Genomic DNA, 19490 nt, shown 5'->3' with positions numbered 1-19490 from the left:
TAACTCGGGGAGCTGCTGTATATACAACGCCTCTCTAAAATACAGTCCTAGTCAGTGTTAGTTTTCATGACATGTAACTGTAAATTTTCAACACCACTAAAGATTGATCATGAAGTCATACCACCATGTTGTGTAATAGCATTGGTTTCAGCATTTTTTAAAATCCCATTCTCAGTACAATGCAACATTATTTTTGTCTCCCACTGCACATTCAGGAGAGGTTTCCACTGAGCTATGCAGAATGATGTTTTGTTTTTCAGTGGTTGCAATTATTTTTAATAGGCAGCAATATATAATAATAGTTCAACTTAATCCTTCTAATGTGCATTATCTTCCATTTGGAAATAATTTAATCAATCAGCATGCTGCACCTTTGTTTGCGTCTCTGGATTTCTTTACATTTAATTACGTTTACTGCCATTTTTAAGAAATCCCTTCATTTCTAAGTATATTCCTACGTACAATACCTGAACCTACATCTCACCACAACAATTCTACTGAAGCAATGTAGAATATTAGTGCTAGGAACCTGGCTTTCTAAGGATATAGGACAATCTTAATTGCACACCGCCATTTTTTAAACTTGCTTCCGCAACCATTCATCAGAACCTACATTTGGCAAACTTCAGAAATCATGCTGAAAAGTTCTTTTTGTTCATTTAGATTGTCAAAGGACATTTTTAAACTACTATTGTATGTTCTCATTATCTGGATGTACTGAGCCTGACAAGGTTTCGTTTTGTTTTTGTTTGTGTTTGTTTTTTTTTAAAGATAAAACCGTTCACTTAATTTTGGAGTTCTGTTCTTAAAAATTACTGTATAACATATGAGCTCTTTTGTTATAAGACAACAGGAAAATATTGTTGTATATTTTCTTTTTTCATAAGAATAGAATTGATATACAGCTAGTAGCTAGATACAGTAGAGTTCCGATAATCCAGAACCTATGGGACCTAGGTGGTGCTGGACTATCAGGAGGTACTATAAGATGGTTATATATATACACACACACTGTATACATTATATACTGTATATCAAGTGTTCTTAACCCTTTTTATTATACATATTGTATATAGTATACTGTAATGTTTTAGGTTTTTTAAAGCCTTTTTTACCCTTTTTTCTCAGTTCAGCTGCTGCCGCTGTTACCTTGTGACTCATTTTTTGCCCAAGTTCGCTCACTAGGCTCTTGCCATTTTGATGCCGGACTATCAGGAGTGCAGGACTATTGGATGCCGGACTATTGGAGTTTTACTGTATATAGACTAAGTGTAAAAATGAATTGAAAAAGCAGCCTTCTAGAGGAAGGGGTGTCCATGTTTACTGAATTCCGTGAGTGGCAAAGCACATTTGTTCAGAAACAGGTAAAAAGATGAATTATCTGGAAGATCTTAAAACACAACCTGTAATATTAAAGCCAATATGTGTTTTTCTTGGCTTTAATTTAATAACCAGTAATTTAAAAGATTATACAGGTTACATGTCTCATGTATAGCAAAGGATAAAATCTGGTCCTGCAAACTGTTCTCAGTTAACAATTCTAAGGCCAATGTGTGAGCTAAAATATTATAAATGCTATATAAAGCCTCCTAATTTTCCTCCTCATTCTTCTCAGAGTCAAATATTTATATTACATATGGTGTATTATTTAAGTTGTATTATAGCAATTAGACTGAACATTTTCTTGGGCAAAACAATGCAACATGGCCACCCCGAATGCAATCTTTCAAAAGCAGTTTAAGTGATGCTTGAATCAAGGGCTTCTGTGTAAAGGTCAGCAGCTTGTTTCATCTAGTCACAATACCTTTCCAATTTTATGTCCAGTACAAAAACAAACAAAAAGTAAAAGCTGAAAATGGTCTTTCAAGGTATCCATATTTTATTTAAGGGCCTCTATCCTGCAATTAACTGACTCCAGTGGGACAGTACATTTGCATGGGTCTCAATGCAAGACTGGGAGCAGACATTTTAAAACTTTTTAATAATTACAGTCACAACTGGCTCCTGTCCTCTTCTCAAGATGGACATAATTCTGCTGGAACCAGATCCAACTGCTGAATCATACATGTTTCTAAATCCCATGATTCTGGGTAGTGACTGATCACAGTTCCTAGTAGAGTTGACTGGAGATTTTTCAACTAAATGGATTTTTTTTTGTCTTAGAATGCCAATTAATCAAAAATAAACTTTTTATGGATATGTACCCATTTCAAAAAAGCTTTCCAAAGTGAGTAACTTACTATTCGGAATGAGGTCTCTTTCTCTGGTTTTTCTATATCATTTTTGAGAGGTCTTGGCATGAGTTCCACATTAGAATGGAAATCAATTTAAAAAAGCCTCTTAATGTTTTTACAAAATTCTTGTTTTACAGCCAGTTCTAGTTTTCACCTCTGTGTTTTAGACCCACTCCCTATCCTTTTTAGACAGTGAGATGCTGCAGTCTGGCCATCTAAATCCTAGAAATAGTGCATCCTGAGCCCTCAGGAGCTTCAATATCTTTTTTGTATATCTTCTTCCTGCCATCAATGCATGTTTTTTCCTATTTATACACTTCAGAGCCAACATGGCAGTAAAGAAATGAAACATTGGCTTAGAAAAATAATATTTTGGTTACAAGTACTCTCTAAAGCACAAGAAAACGATCTTCAGAAAAAATGTTAAATGCAATTTTGAAGCTGCTGAGTGATTTGACCCAGTTTGATTTACCCCTCTGAATCTTCAGTTTGGTCCAAGTCCTTAGGACAGACAACTTTCCCTCCTCTTTGGCAAAGTTTTCTTTATGGCACTTTAATTGCGTCCTTTGCTTAGAGAGCATTCCTCTTTTGAAACTGTTTTTGAGACTTTTCTTGACCCTAAGCTTCCATTGGGGAATTTCCAAACTACACCACACACTCAACTTCAGGGTAGAGTTGTTCAAAGTCAATGACCTTGAAATCAGCCAATCCTTTGTTTCATCAGGTTAAGGCCAATCAATGCAGATAGCCCTTGACTGCACTGTCACAGTTTTCCGGACACTGTCTCTCAACTAAAGGTACGTCTACACATAAGCCACTACAACTGCATCACTTCAGTGAAGATACTACCTAACCTGACAAGACGGATTCTCCTGTTGGCATAGGTTGTCCACTCCTCCCAAGAGACGGTAGCCTAGGGCTATGGCTACACTGCCATTTTTTTCTGGAAGAAGATATGCACTTGCATTTGCATATCTTCTCTCAATTCTTTTTGCAGAAGAGGTTTTGCCACTATTTGGCCCTGTGTACTTGGGGCCAAATGTCGAGGGAAAAAACCTCTTTTGCAAGACCCTGCAAACCTTGATTTATAAGGAATAAGGGGTCTTGTGAAAGAGGGAGTTTTTCAGACATTTGGACCCATCTACATGGAGCCAAATAGTGGCAAAACCTCTTTTGCAAAAAGATCGGAAGAAGATATGCAAATGCAAACATGATTTGCATATCTTCTTCCAGAAAAATATGGCAGTGTAGCTCTAACCTAGAGCTGCCTACATTGGTGGGGGCTAGGTCTGTTTAACTATGTTGCTCATGGGTGTGGATTTTTTCACATCCCTGAGCAATGCAGTTATATCAACCTAATCTCCTTGTGCACACCAGGCCTCAGAGTCAAGCTCCTGCTAGACTAGAAAATGCATGCTGAAAGCCACACTAAATTATATTCAAAAGAGAGATGGAGACAGAAATAAAACATGATATTCACGGAACCAAAATGGAATTCATATGTTGACAGACACATCCCCCAAACTGTTAAAGCTGTTTAGTATTTACTGTAAAGTACGTTTTTCCACTACTGCAAAATAGAAAAGAAGAATAAATTATGTTTGTATACATTGCCCTTCACATTTAAGGTACAATGTCTCAAAACTCTTTACATAGTAACTAGTTATCAACAATATAAGGAACTGAAAGCTTATGGAGCACAATTATCTACTCAGTCCGGAATCGAGCAAAATACTTAAGTGATTGTTTTACTTATGCATTTGAGTATAGTCCTACTGAAGTCAATGGGATTACTCACATGCTTAAAGTTAAGTGCTTTGCTGGCTCACAGGATTGAGTCCTTAGACGTTAGAATTTGACGGAATATATTTGAACGTATTTATTTTTTCTTCATGTCCCATTATCTATTGTAAGTATATTCAGACATTTTTAAATGGGTAAGATAATTTCTAACAATAGAGGCAACTGAGATGCAGCAGTGTAGCTCACTTTATGTAATGTTTACACTTAGAAATTCATACCTATAAACTGGCTCAAACAGTACTGATGCCACAGTTTCATACCAGGGGTGATATACTGTGAAGGGAACCATCTTTAATAACAAAGCAACTTTCTTTCTGGTACCTGTCATGATAAATTCCAAAATCTGTGGCAATTTTCTGAACAGCAAAGGTCAATCCCAGAGTCTTAAGCAGTGTTACTTAAAAAAAAAAAAAATTAGCAAAGCTATTCTTTTTTCCATTCAACACTGATAGCATTTAAAGAAAACACACACACGTTCACAAAGGAGTGCCACATCTTCTCCCAGGATTGAGCAATGGCCCTGTTAGATATTAATGTTGTATTCTTTGATAAGGCCTTTTCCCTTCTTCAGATGAATGGAGTATTAAAGGTCCAGATCCAAAAATAAATAGGGGATGGGGAGGAAGGAAGGGTAAAAATAGTCAACTGGAGTGTTGAAGTTACAAGAAGCTGACAGAGGAGATGCAAATTGTTCTTAAGTACCCATTGTTTAGTTGGCTAAGTCATTAGGATGTGGAAGGTAGTGTGCTAGCCAGATGTCTTTATTCACACCTTTATTCAATGCTTCCCTGTGTATTTGGCTTGTGGAGTGGGCCTGAAACAACACAGTGACTTTGAAGTCCAGTAATGAGTGCTCAGGTAGATTTTCAAACACCTTTGTTCACTTTGTCACCCATGAGCACATCTTAGAGGCTACTGCACATGGGCAGCAGGAATCATAGGCACAGGACGCCGTTGCCTTCCCAAAATACTTGAAGGAAGCCCCATCTATGCTTTACCTCTAGGTCCCCTCCTACCTGCTCCCAGGGCTTGAACATGCAAGCTGGGGGCCTCAGTGAACCCTCGGGGTCGCTCTCACCACCCAGTGCTTAAGGATGTTGAGGACTAGTCGACTAGTTGACTATTCAATAAGCATTTGCTACAAAGAGGAGAAGGGGGGAAGGGGTACTTCAAAGCAGCAGCTCCACACAGCTGAGCTGGGAAACAGCTGCGCTGCGCTGCTGCATTGAAACACCAAGTCAGCATTTCTAAGGGGCAGCTGCCACACAGCTTAGACTTTTCTTGACCCTAAGCTTCCACTGGGGAATTTCCTGGCTCGGCTGTGCAGTGCTGCCCCTTTAAAACGCTGTCTTGGCATTTCCTAGGGCAATGCCACACAGCTGAGCTAAGGATCAGCCACGCAGTGGCTGCCCCTTTGAAAAGCCAGCTCCGCATTTCAAAAGGGCAGCTGTGGAGCCCAGGAGCCCCGCAGCATTTCCCCAGAACCCGGGGTCAGCTGGGGGAGTCCCCAGCTTTCATTCTGGGTTCCGCTGAAATGGTGTCCCCAGCTGACCCCGGGCTCTGCGCAGCATGCAGCACAGCATGGAGTCGGGGGTCAGTGGGGGACTCTGAGCGCCCCGCTGACTTTGCACCCCAGGTCTATGAAATGTACAAGAGCCCCTGCTGGGGACTCTTGTACATGTCGAAACAGGCACTCACATGCAGCCTGGAATCAGCAGCCCTTCCCACTGGCCCTGGGCTGTACACAGAGTTCTGCATTCCTCCTTTGACATGTACAAGAGCCCCCAGCAGGGGCTCTTGTACATGTCAAAGGAGGAATGCAGAAGTGCCTATCAACTAGTCGAGTAGTTGATGGAAATTCTATCAACTACTTGGCTAGTCAATTAGCCACATTTTAACATCCTTACCAGGGCTCTGGAGCTCCAGGAGTGGTTGGGTTTGCATTGCCCATCCTCCTGCATTTTGAGGTTGGGGTTAGGGTTGGGCCTAGCAATCCTGAGCTCCAGGGCTAGGAGGCAGGGGTCAGCAGCCACAATAGAGAGGGGCTGGTGGGAGTGGAAAGGTCAAGGTTGGAAACCTGCCTACCCAGGGAAGTGGTTCACCCTATATAGCTTTTACCCTGCTGTCACTCACATCATTTCCTTTTCTTCATCTTGACAGGATAGAGATTATGGGCCCTGTGAAATTACCCCAGATTTAACAGCACCATTACCGAACATTTGAATACATTTCTTTAGAGTGACTCTGAATTTGCAGGGCAGACCACTGAAAGTTAAAGAACCTATAATACTATGGAAACACAACCAGCTTCTCACTACTTTTGAGAGGTGAGAGAGCAAGTGCACAAGGGCAATCTACTAAAAAACTTTTCAGAAGGTCCCATACCAAAAGCTATTAAGCATGATAAGCAGTCATGGGATAAGAGGGAAGATGCTGTTATAGGTCAACAACTATTCATAAAATAGAAAATAAAAAGAAGAATAAATGGTCAATTTTCACAGTGGAAAGTGGTAAACAGCAGGATCCCCCAAGGGGCTCTTTGGGGGCTTGTGCTGGTCAACATGCTCATAAATACTCTGCCACTGAGGTAGCAAAATTGGCAGATGACACAAAGTTACTCAAAACAGATAAGTCCAAAACTGACTGCGAAGAGTTACACAAGGTTCTCACTAACCGGGGTGACTGGGCAACATAATGGCAGATGAAATTCAGTGTTGATAAATGCAAAGCAATGCACATTGGAAAATGCAATCCCAACTGTATCCACAATATGATGTGATCTAAATTAACTATAATTACCATGTTTTAGCACATATAACCTGTGGGTTGCACAAAGTTTTATAAACCTCGCAACTCCCCCGCGGAGTATACATGTCCACGGGCTATATAAGTTTATTTTTACTTGCCTGCACTGCGTTCTCCGTTCCCTCCCTCCTGGAGGCTGTGGCTGGTACGTGCAATTACCAGGTACCTTAAAGTAGTGTAAATAACCCGCGGGCTATACGCGTGCCTGGGTTATCTAAGACTTTTTTTTTTTTTTACACACACACATTCAGGAAAAACCACGGGTTATGCATGGGTGTGGGTTATACACAAGTGCAAGTTATATGCGCTAATTTACGGTACTCAAGAAACAGATCTTGATGTTATAATCAATAGTTCACTGAAAACATTCACTCAATGTGGAATGGCAGTCAAAAAAAATCAAACAATGTTGGGACAGACTTTGTCAGAAAATATCATGATGTTGTTGTATAAATACATGATATACCCACACCCTGGATACCACGTGTAGTTTTGATTGTCCCATCTCAAAATAGAGATATTAGGGTTGGGAATATTACAAAAAAGGGCTACAAGAACGGTTAGTGTTATAGAGCAGCTTCCATATGAAGGGAGATATAAAGATTGGATCATTCATTTTAGAAAACGAGATAGCTAAGAGGGTATGAGAGAAGACTATGAAAGGTGTAGAGAAAGCACATAAGGAATTGTTATTTATCCTATCACATAACACAAGAAATTTACCATCACCCAATAAAATTAATACATATCAGGTTTAAAACAAAACTCAAAGTACTTCTTCACATGATGCACTGTCAACCTGTGCAACTAATTTCCAGAGATACTGTGAAGGCCAGAAGTATAACTATGTTAAAAAAAAGTAGTAGATAAGTTCATGGGGGACAGGTCCATCAATAGCTATTAGTCATCATGGTCAGTGATGCAGCTCATATTGCTAGAGGCAAGGACTGAACAACGTTCAAAACTGCTTTGAGCTGTTTATTTCCCCTGAAACACTGGCACTGACCACTGTCACACCACAGGATACTAGGCTAGATGGACAACTGTTCTGAGCCATTCCAGATGTTATTTTAATCTTACCTACCTCCTAAGATGTTTCTTAGGATTAACAATGATCAAAAGTATACAAGTATAGCTTTACTTCCAAGAGAAGTTGATTATGAAATATTCTTTGAGAAGATAAATTTCCCAAAGTACACATATAGTAATGTCCTTTATCTTAATTACTTTCTTTTCCCCAAATCATGTCAAATTGTATACCCAAAGGACAAAAACTTTTTGCACTCAGTTTACTTACAGGTTAGGTAATCTGGTATCCTGCATGCATATCCTTCAGTATTCATCTCTGGTTTACTTGCAAGGCTGTTCAGTGCCTTTCTCAGAACTAATCAGACATCCCCAGAGTGTTCCTACTGACATCACAGGGAGTTTTGTCATTTATATGTGGCATCAAGTCTAAGCCATTTATTAGCATGTCAGTCCCACTTTAACCCCAAGATGTAAGGCTTGAATTGTAACAGCACAACACTGTTAACAGATATCACAGTTAATCTATTTCAGTTTATACCGATAATGTAAATAAAAAAACTGATACACTGTTTACAAGACACGATAGACGATGAAAGCTATTTCAGTCTAGAAAGAGTTCAGAGTGCCAAAACAAAATGAAGGCTATTTAAAATGAAAATACACTTGAACTGCTAAGTGAACTCCTTTATTCTGAGTAATCTTGACTCTATATCTTCCTGCGGCAGTGAGGAAAATAATATTATTGAGAGTTAATGCACAAGTTTCCCAGACAGAAGAATAGTACAGCATGATACCTGGAACATCAAAACATAAATTGGTGATATAACTACTTGTAATGTGCTGCGGGTGATTGAACAAATCCATTCCCAAAAAACCCTACTATTGTTTTTCTTAAACAACCAAAACACAGACACCAAAACTGTTGAAATGGGATGGCTTGCATACATACATCCAAGACACTGTACATATAATGACCCTATATAGAAAAAAAAACCAATTCTATATATTTATGTGTAGCTTGTTCTCATTTATATTAGAAATGTATTTTTTCTTAAGAGCAATTCAGTAAAACAGAGAAGACCTCTTCATTTTCTAACTCGGGAAAAAGACTGTAATAAGCAGGAGCTGAGGCAGTTGAGTAATTCATCTCTCTTGAGAAGAATAAAACACGATTTCTCTCTCTGTACTGGCTGGCACAAACACTTCAACAACAATCTACTATTCAGAAAACAAACTGGCCTTTGTATTTTGTTTATGCCTTCACCAATGACACAACTCCTAAGGTATTTTAATAATACAAAATAATGGTGCCTGTATTGTGGCCAATTGCATATTTATATAAGTTATCATAATATAGAATATGGAATACATAATATAATATATCCTGCTAATAGATTTAAAGCTGAATATTAATCTGAACTATTTTTCCTCTTAAAATCATGAATAAGGGATCTTCCGGAAAAGGCTTTATTTTCCAAAAGATCCCGTCTAGACTGGCGCTTTTCTCCGGCAAAGCCCCGAGCCGGAAAAAAGCAGCAGCCATGTTCATGCAAATGCCGCGGGGGATATTTAAATCCCCCGCGACATTTGCAATTCCAACTTGTCTCATTAGCATCCCTTTTCTGGAAAAGGGTGCCAGTGTAGACACGGCCGTAGAGTCTTAAATTGCACCTTTACTGCATAGGTTTCATTGCATTGCCTGGTGAAGTCTAATGAAATAGCTCTGAATTCATGGGAGGAAAAAATGATACAGTTTATTTTTCCAGGAAATGTCAAAGTTTAAAGTTCCAGAACATATTAGTCAAAAACATATTAGTAAATGTGGGTTCATATTCAGATTTGGAGTATTCTTAATTCTACAAATTCAATATGTGTGGCAGGATCTCATTGATAAAAGAGCTATGGAAGCTATATATATATGCATGTATCAAGATGAGATTCTACCTCTTAAACTGTATTATTAAAATAACAAAAAACATTTACTTCTGTACAGCACTAAGCATAATAGGGCCTCAGTACATACCAGGATTTATAAGGGCCCAATCAGAAACCCACTGAGATAACTGAAAGATTACCATTGACTTCAGTAAGCTTTGGCTCATGCCCTAGTTGCCCCTGTGAAACAAAATCTAAGTAATAATGTAATGACACACTGCACTTCTGTCCTTGTTACCAAATAATTCAACTTTCCAAGCCATAAAGTATAGACATCCAGAGAGAATCATTTGTTTCCAGAGACCAAGTGATCAGTGATTCAGAGATGGAATATGATGGTAGAAGGCATTTGGACAGAAATGGTGTCCATACCATATCTAGTTTTGATGGAATTGAACTAGTTAATACAGTAGAGGGGGGAAATGTAATGACATTTGAAAGAGCACAAAATAGTGGAGCTACTATAACAAATTGAATGGTAGTGTTCAAATTAGAGGGGAGATTTTTCAAAATTGAGTTAACTGTTTTCTTTCAAGACTCCAACAAGTACAGAAATATTTATATTAATTAAGGGTTATGAAATTAAGCTTAATCTATTTAAAGTAATTGGACAAGTCAGAATTAAAGTATTTATGCTTAAGTTAAGAGACAATATGAATAAGGAGAATTTAAGAAGGTATTTTACAGAGTAAAAAATAAATGTATTTATTTGTATTGCAATAGCACTTAGGTGTCCCAGTCAAAGAACAGGGCCCCATTGTATTAGACACTGTATGAACATAACAAAAAAAACCTTGTCCCCTTCTGCAATGAGTTTATAGCTTGCAGGACTTATGCCTTAAAGTCAATGGAACTACACTCCATGTGACAATTCAAGTATGTATATGAACCTTTAGTAGAGTTACTCAAAATGCATAAAGTTAAGCACATGAGTAAATACTGGCAGAACTGGAGTCTAAATATAGGCTTTTATGAGAGGTGGCTGTTATGTATTCTGAATATATTTAAGCAAAACTTGGGTGATTTTGTGCAGAGCCCTGCAAATCCGAAGATAGCCACTTTATATCCCCGTGTATCTGCATCCACAGATTACAGATGCTGAAAGACCCTTCTCACTTCTATACAGGCCCTGGTGCTTCTGTAAGGTACCCCAAATTGTTTGGGGGCCTGAACCATGGACTTTTTCCAGTCCTTTACTATCATAACAAGCAGCATCATTCCATAATTTTTTAAACAAGCTGTTCGGGGGAAGGCACATCAAATGTTTTCCAAAAGCTGTCTGCTGCTGCACTACATTATGGCCCCATTCCAGCTTTTCAATCCATTCCCACACCAATGGAAGTCACGTAAGTGTAAACTCTGTGTGCCTCCCTTCCATAACTCACTCCTTATAACCCCAAGACCATTAGAGATAAAGGGCAATTTTCAGTCATTCAATGAGCCTTAGATCAGGCCCTCTGGCGGTAAGCATGGTGTCGATATGTACATAGCAGAACAGGGTGACAAGAAGCAAGCAGATACATCATTTTGATGGCTTCTCCGACATCTCAATAGTTCCCATTGCTTCCGTCGTCAAATAAAAGTTGAATGGTGTATATATAAAAATATTTCCATGAAAAAAAATTAAATAATTTAAAAATTGAGTGTTTTACTTTAGATAAGATTTAAAAATTGAAGTGGTGTTAGAAGTGTAAAAATAGCAAGACCCCTTCTCCCTAGGTATGTCAGATATATACAATAGTCAAATTTAATAATATTACCTATATTTTTAAATATAAGATCAATGCAGTATAAAAATATTTTAACTCTCCTACTGTTCAGACCATTTTACTTGATTAAACATATCAATGACTCATTATTTTATTACTGAATAGTAGTGAAAGAATTTTAGAAAGAAAAGTTACTTACCTTTACTAGATGTAGTAAACCATTTCAGTGCAGATCCAGAAACATTACCTATAAGTAAATACATTCAGAATTCAATTCAGTTCCTTGGAGGGCTATTTTTAAACATAATTTTTCTACTGACAGACTGATATAGCTTATTGTTTATATATTTGTGTAACAAACTTTCAGCCTCATGTCCAGCATTTCCCATAAACTATCTGGCATTAATAGTTTCCTGTGTGTTTCCAGTTAGTCACGCCAAAAGAAATAATAAAAACATTCTCATAAACTTCCATTTTATTAACTATATAAATCCAAGTTTAGCATGAGTGAGTTTAGTTTTCCTGATTACTTACATATCAGTTATTATACATTTCTAAAATCAATACAAATAATCCTAAAGATCAGGAATATCTTACTCCAAAAACGTGCTTCCTTCCTGAACTGTCTCACACACAATACTGTGATATGCTCTCTGCTTGAACACATGCTTTGTTTCACCCTCACCAAGCTCCAACTTTCACTATCCCACAACTAATTATTCTTCCCAACACCATATTTCACCTGTGATTTTTTTCCTTATTGCGGTCTTACTTCCACATGATAGATTTCTTTCTATTTCTTTCTTGATTGCCCAAAAGGCCATTTTAAGCCTTAATCGCAAGCCTTCTCTGATTTTCAGTTGCAGATATCACTCAGCAACCTTTAACAGTATCATCATTTAGTACCTTTTAGGACTACACAGGTCATAATGAAACACCTGGAAATAAAATAGTTTCCAGCGTAGATCTTGGATCCAAGGACAGTGTGGGATATTTCTATGGAAGATACAGAATAATAGCCAAGCAACAACTTTCCGCTCTATGGCTTTGCAAAATGTAATCTTGCCTGTAATCCAAAGTGGACCGCCATTTTAGAATTCAGTCACATAGCTTTTAGCTTTCTATCCCCTCTTCCTACCTACATCTCCTATCCTCATTGTTGTTTTTCAGTTTCTATTACTGAAGGAATGCTTTTTTACAGAGCAGTAGGATAAATATTGTCTAAGTACTAAAAACAGCAAGTTAGACGGGTGATTACAGGCAGTCCCCAACTTACGTCGGATCCGCACTTACGAACGGGGCTTTTCTCGCCCCGGAGCTCACGGGCGGCGGGTCGCCGCCCGTGTCCTCCAGGACGAGAAAAGCTTCTCCCGATCTCCCTGGTCTGCTGGGGGGGGGGGGGGGGGTCCAGCAAAGCCGCTGGACCCCCCCCAGCAGACCAGGGACACCCGAGCAAAGCTGCCGCCTGGGCGGCTTTGCTCGTTTGCCCTGGAGAAAAGCCGCCCAGGCAGCGGGACCTCCGCCGCCTGGGCGGCTTTGCTCCTGTCTCCCTGGTCTGCTGGGGGCGTCCAGCAAAGCCGCTGGACCCTCCCAGCAGACCAGGGACACCCGAGCAAAGCGGCCGCCTATGCAGCTTTGCTCGTTTGCCTGGGAGCAAAGCCGCCCAGGCAGCGGGACCCCCGCCGCCTGGGCGGCTTTGCTCCTGTGGCTTTGCTGGACCCCCCCCCCCCCCAGCAGACCAGGGAGACCGGAGCAAAGCCACACAGGCGGCGGGGTCCCTCCGCCTGTGCGGCTTTGCTCAGGTCTCCCTGGTCTGCTGGGGGGGGGGAGGGAGCACAGCTAGTGCGCCCCCCCCCAGCAGACCAGGCTTTTGTTGTGGGACGCCTCGGGTAGAGCAGCTGGGGTGCTGCTGGGTTGGTCCTGTGGGAACCTACCGGGCAGTGCCCCAGCTGTTCTGTCCCAGGCTCCAGATTCAGCAGCTGTTGAAACTGATCAGGCTGATTCCAGGAAGCTGGGGGCAGAGCAACTCTGCCTCCGGCTTCCTGTAGTCAGCCCCTGGTCAGTTTCAGTGGCAGCAGCTGAATCTAGAGCCAGTTCCGACTAACATACAAATTCAACTTAAGAACAAACCTATAGTCCCTATCTTGAACGTAACCCGGGGACTGCCTGTATTTAAAAGACAGAATGTCTTTTAGAAATACTACTATACATCTGTGTCTCCCTCAACAACATACTCTTCTCTCTCACCTTCACTAGGATCCTGGGACCACAGGAAGGTAAGAGAGAAGGGTATGGGACTCAGATACTCGACCCACAGACTCAAAAACCTAAGTCTCATTTTAGGCACCACTGTGATCCACATAGCCACTGATCAGCATCCTGGGCACCTTAACTCACTCCAGGTTTAGGTTCTACAATAAAGGTTCCCTCAATGCTTATATTTCCACTACTGAGCATGTGTGCTATTGCCTTCCTCCAGGCATCTAGACATTTACCTCTCACCTAAGCCACAGTGTGATCCCTGAGTGGGGGGAAGACAGGTGCTTCTCCACCTAACTCACATGGATAAAAAGTCCCACCATTCCTTCTTCCTCCTAACCCTTTCATACAGAGAAGGTATAATTTTAATTTAGATTGAGAAGACCTGCTGAGATACAGAAAAATTAGCCTCAGGATTCTTCTGATGGGGTACATAAGCTACGTTGGGATAGCAGAGGTCAAAAAACAGTTCTGGGCTCAGATTGCTTTGCCTGCAGCACCTGAATAGTCAGCTTCAGCAGAAAGAGAAGCTGAAAAGGGTGCCAGACAGCTCAGAGGTTTGGAGGGCAGAAATGACACAACAAGGGGATGATAGAGGTAGAGAGATCTATCTTAGGAGACTCTGCCTGAATACAGGGACCTATCTTTGACTACAGCCTGCCTGACACCCAGAAGATGGTAAAGCCCAGGAATCTGAGACTAGCATGAAAAGAAGATGGCTACCTTCTTCAGTTGTTTTATGCTATTTCCTCTTAAACTTTACGACCTTATGGGGAAGCAAGTAGTAGGAAGTAGGCCAGGGAGGCATCTCCAGAACACCCCAGAATGTTTGTCATTACTGGCCTTCATAGAAACCTGGATTGGAGAATCATGGAGAGAGAAGACACAAACTCCACTACCATCATTATTCTTCCACTCTACTCTGCACTGATTAAACCTCAGTTGGAGTACTGTGTCCAGTTCTGGGCAACACGTTTCAAGAAAGATGTGGAGAAATTGGAGAAGGTCCAGAGAATAGAGCAACAAAAACGATTAAAAGTCTAGAAAACATGAGCTATGAGGGAAGACTGAAAGAATTGAGCTTGTTTAGTTTAGAAAAGAGAAGACTGAGAGGGGACATGATAGCAGTTTTTAAGAATCTAAAAGGGTGTTACAAGGTGGACGGAGAAAAATTGTTCTCCTTAGTCTCTGATAATAGAGGCAATGGGCTTAAATTGCAGCAAGGGAGGTTTATTTGGACATTAGGAAAAAATCCTAACTGTCAATGGATAAACACTGGAATAAAATTCCTTAAGGAGGTTATGGACTCACCATCACTGGAGATATTTAAAAGAAGGTTACATAGACATCTGTCAGGGATGATCTAGATGGTGCTTGGTCCTGCCATGAGGGCAAGGGACTGGACTTGATGATCTCTTGAGGTTCCTTCCAGTTCTAATGTTCTATGATTCACACCGTTTTTCTGGACAGGGTTTAAACCCCTCTCTCACCTTCCTTGGAGAAGATGAATAGACAGACCCAGCAGAAGTCCTGAGGCAAGGGCATGCCTCTCACAGGGGTCCAAGCCAGGGCTTATACACTCTCTTGGCAGGACACTGGACTGCATATATTTTGCTGGACTCTTACCTCAGAAGAGGCAAAGTCAACTGTCCAGAAGGCTACATCACTACGTCCAAACAATGGACTACCACAGCACTGGAATGATTGCTGGCAAGGGACACTGCAGACAGGAAACCAGTGAATTTACCACTAGGCAGCATCACCAGTAAACTCAGCTCCCACCACAGTCATATACATAAATTTTCAAAAATACACAACTATTCAAAATATGTGAAATCTTCATAGAAATTATGTTGATCAAAAACAAACATGTTTTTAAAAATTAAAAACATGTTAACTTGTTCTTATCATACATTTAGTGGCGGATCCTAATATTAATAACACAGCTAGACTTCTATATCTATTTTTTTTCAAAATATGCTTCAGTTATAAAACTCTGTATTTGTTCTGTTGGTTAGATCTATACTTCTTAAATGAAGTCAACAGCTGCTGCAGAATGCAAGAAGTAAGCAATGATGAAAGAAATCAATAGGCATTCATTGTAACTATAATGGAAGGCGATAGAAGCAACCGGAACATAGAATTATGCTGGAATACATTTAGTGCTTTCTACCTACCCTTTTCAACAGCATTTTAGAGTAATATTAGTCTAGTATTTATGAGTATTTCCCCTGTTTGAAAGCTAAAAAAATATAACAATGCATGCCCTCTGGGCTCATCATCCCCTCACTGGGGTCCAAATACACCCAAATCCTCAGGCACGGCAATGTTTATATGCTTCTCTGCACTTCTTGAACTAGCTCTCCCTTGGATGGAATTCAAATTGCCTATTCAGCACTCTGTGGGCTTGGCTTTTTCTTCAGTGGGCAAGTGATGGAGGAGGAGCTGTTTTCTCTTAGGCCTACTCACTCAATGCAGGTGCCAAAATAAGCTGTATCACATAATTGTGCAGATCTTCATAATATATTGCTCTCTCTTCTGCTTTAATGAACAGGGCATTAAAAATGATGACATTTAAAGTATTATTCCTGGCTTCCAAGTTAGTACACATTGAAATAAATGGGGCAAGTCACACCTCTTAGAGTTGCTGGTTTGTATTTTATAAATGCAGGTAGACATCACTGCAATCACTTAACCTTGAAAATGCAACCTCAGTGCGTCTCAGAAACCACCCTTATTAGAGAGTTTAAAAAAAATTATTATGAAGTAAGCAAAGTCTTAGACTGTGTAGAACACAAAGGCAGCATGAAAAAGGTGTCAAAATGTCACACAGGAGCTGAATCTGAGCCTTCAGCTTCATTTTAGCAGTTCCAGCATATGGGGGGAAGGAGGGAGAGAGAACCAACTCCTCCTTTTAACTTTTAACCAATGTAATTTAAAAATTTTATTAACTTCACTGTTTTTAAGAAACATCCCGGCTACGTCTAGACTGGCATGATTTTCCGCAAATGCTTTTAACTGAAAAGTTTTCTGTTAAAAGCATTTGCGGAAAAGAGCATCTAGATTGGCACGGACACTTTTCCACAAAAGCACTTTTTGCAGAAAAGTGCCATTTTCGCGATCGGGGCTTTTTTGCGCAAAACAAATCTGAGCTGTCTACACTGGCCCTTTTGTGCAAAAGCTTTGCGCAAAAGGGACTTTTGCCCAAACGGAAGCAGCATAGTATTTCCGCAAGAAGCACTGATTTCAGACAGTAGGAAGACAGTGTTCCTGCGGAAATTCAAGTGGCCAGTGTAGACAGCTGGCAAGTTTTTCCGCAAAAGCAGCTGTTTTGAGGAAAAAATTGCCAGTCTAGACACAGCCCCCATGTTTATTAATGTTTGCACATTAATTATCCTGATTAGGATCAGTAGTCCCACCTTACTGTGGATAAATGAGCAAAGGAAACTTTAGGACATACTTGCGTGCAGAAACCTGTTTTCTCTCAGACTGGGCTGAGGCAAAAGATGTAATTACAGGAATTGCTGAATGGGTTTTCCCTAATCTTCTCTCCAGAACTTCATCTTTGAGGTTAAGTATGACGAATTTAAATTGAAAGGGGGATTTTTCAAGGGGTATTAGAAGCTAAACACAGAAGCAGGGTTCCCAGATGGTCTTCCAAAAATACCAGACACATGGTATTTTTTGGTCAAGCGAAAAAAAAAAAAACCGCAGGATAATAAGCACCCCAGTACTGGGGCACCCAGAGCGGCATTCGCAACCCCACCTCCCAGCTGGGACTCCTAGGCTGGGAGGCGGGGCCGCAATCGGCAATAGGAGCCTGTGATTGCGCAGAAGCCTGGAGGGGGCGGGGGGAGTGGCTGAGACTCCCAGCCAGTCTTCCCACTCCTGCCAGGCTTCTGCACAATCACAGGCTCCTAGTGCCAATCGTGGCCTCGTCTTCCAGCTGCTCCCCCCGCCCACACCAGGCTTCCGTCCAGTGCGCAGCCGGAAAAATCAGGGAATACCAGACCATTGCACATGTCCAGTATTCTCTGATTGTTTTTTACCAGACAAAGAGCGCTAATACTGTATTATCCGGTAGAATACCGGACACCTGGCAATCCTACGAGTGATACCTGAAATGATCTTGCTATAGAATTTGCTATTAAGCAAATACTCTTATATACATCCTGCTCCAGAAGAGGTCTCAGGTAGGGTTGCCAAGTGTCCGGTATTGACCCGGAGAGTCTGGTATTTTTGCTTCCTGTCAGGTAAAAAAATTCAGAAAATACCAGACACCTGGTAACCCTACAACACACTCAGCTCCCGCACCCCTTCCCCCTTCCCCCCCCCCCCCCCACTTCCCTACTTACCTGGATCTCAGGAGAACTGATTTGTGGCAGGGGCAGAAAAACAAGATGGCCACTGGCAAAAAGCCTCTCCTTAATGGGACCATGTTGTTTGGGTTTTTCTTTTTTTGTGCTTAGTAACTGCTGTTGAAGTCCCTTTTTTTGTTTGGATCAACAACTTTGGTCTCCCCCTTTTTCTTTATTCAACAGAATTTTTTTTCCTGGTGGGTATTTTTTTGGGGGGGGCGGTATTTTTGGTTAAACCATCTAGCAACCCTAGTCTCAGGTGATATCCACTTAGAATAAAATCCTTATAGAGTCATTGGGTCAGAGGTGGGTGCATGATTAGGGTATGAACGTAGGAGATGGGAGACCCAGTACCTACACAGCCTGTTTCAATGACCATTTGATTATTTAACCAGAGTAGAACAAGCTTCAGCAATATAGATCTACGTAGGAATAGCCCAGCAGTTAAGAGCAAACACTTTCAGGCAAATGAGGAAATTGAACCTGTGTTTCCTACATCCTAGCTGAGCATTCTGCCTACTGGGTTAAAACTGTAAGAGAGGCATCAACCTCACTTTAGGTCCCTCAGGCAAGATAATCCCATCTTCACCTGGTTTGAGGATCCAGCTGGGGTTTGAGCTTCAGAGAAGCAGCCAGACACCTAGGCAGAGAGTATGTCTACACTACAGCATTATTTTGAAATTTCTTATTTCAAAATAGTTAATTCGAAATAGCTTATTTTGAAATAACTCGTCTACACAGAAAATGCATTTCAAAATAGCTTTTTGCTATTTTGAAATAGCGCGTCCACACTAAGTGGATGCTGAATAGCATTTAAGGCCAGCCGGAACCAGTTCCAGCAGGGCACCAGGTCAGGACTTACTGTGTGGGGCTGCTGCCTGAGGCTATCTGAGGTCTTAAAGGGACCCCCCCCCCCCCAGACAGCCAGTTCTCAGGTTTCCCTGCTTGCTTGTCTACCTCGATGAGGGACAGCAAAGCATTTTGTCTGAGTGCTCTGGTTGCCCTCACTCGGGACACCACAGTGCTCTGCAACATGGAGACAAAGCTGCCCCGGGCACTCTGGTGCTTTTCTTGGACGTGTTGCTGCGAGCCTGGCTGCACTTTCTGCAGGCTGCCATCCGCAAGGTCCAGCAGGGGTCTGTCAGGATCCAGGAGGCCCTGCAGGAGAGCTTCCACCCTGAGGAGCACTAAGAGCCTCCCTGGTCTGCCCCACTTGGGGGCTTGTGCCTCATTCCTCCCTCACATCCTTCCACTTATCCCTTCCTAACCCCCCTTCCTGATGTCAAATAAAATACACGTATTTTCAAGAACACAAACTCTCTTTATGAGTTTCTTTATGAGGGAGAGGAGTGTTCTTG

General features: G+C 41.1%; 1 protein-coding gene across 10 annotated transcripts in view; it reads right to left on the bottom strand.

Moving 5' to 3' along the window:
- CNTN1 (contactin 1) overlaps positions 1-19490 on the bottom strand; it is a 393162-nt gene that overhangs the window by 236984 nt on the left and 136688 nt on the right. For 9 of the 10 annotated variants that reach the window (XM_075930024.1, XM_075930057.1, XM_075930017.1 and 6 more), the window contains one exon: positions 11715-11762. The gene's annotated coding sequence lies outside the window, so the exon portion shown is untranslated. Of the gene's footprint in view, positions 1-8139; positions 8248-11714; positions 11763-19490 lie in introns of those variants that run through there. The other variant, XM_075930066.1, reaches the window with a different exon arrangement.

This window comes from Pelodiscus sinensis, chromosome 1 (assembly GCF_049634645.1).
Source record: "Pelodiscus sinensis isolate JC-2024 chromosome 1, ASM4963464v1, whole genome shotgun sequence".
NCBI classification, from domain to species: Eukaryota; Metazoa; Chordata; order Testudines; family Trionychidae; genus Pelodiscus; species Pelodiscus sinensis.
This window is presented reverse-complemented; position numbering and strand designations above follow the sequence as displayed.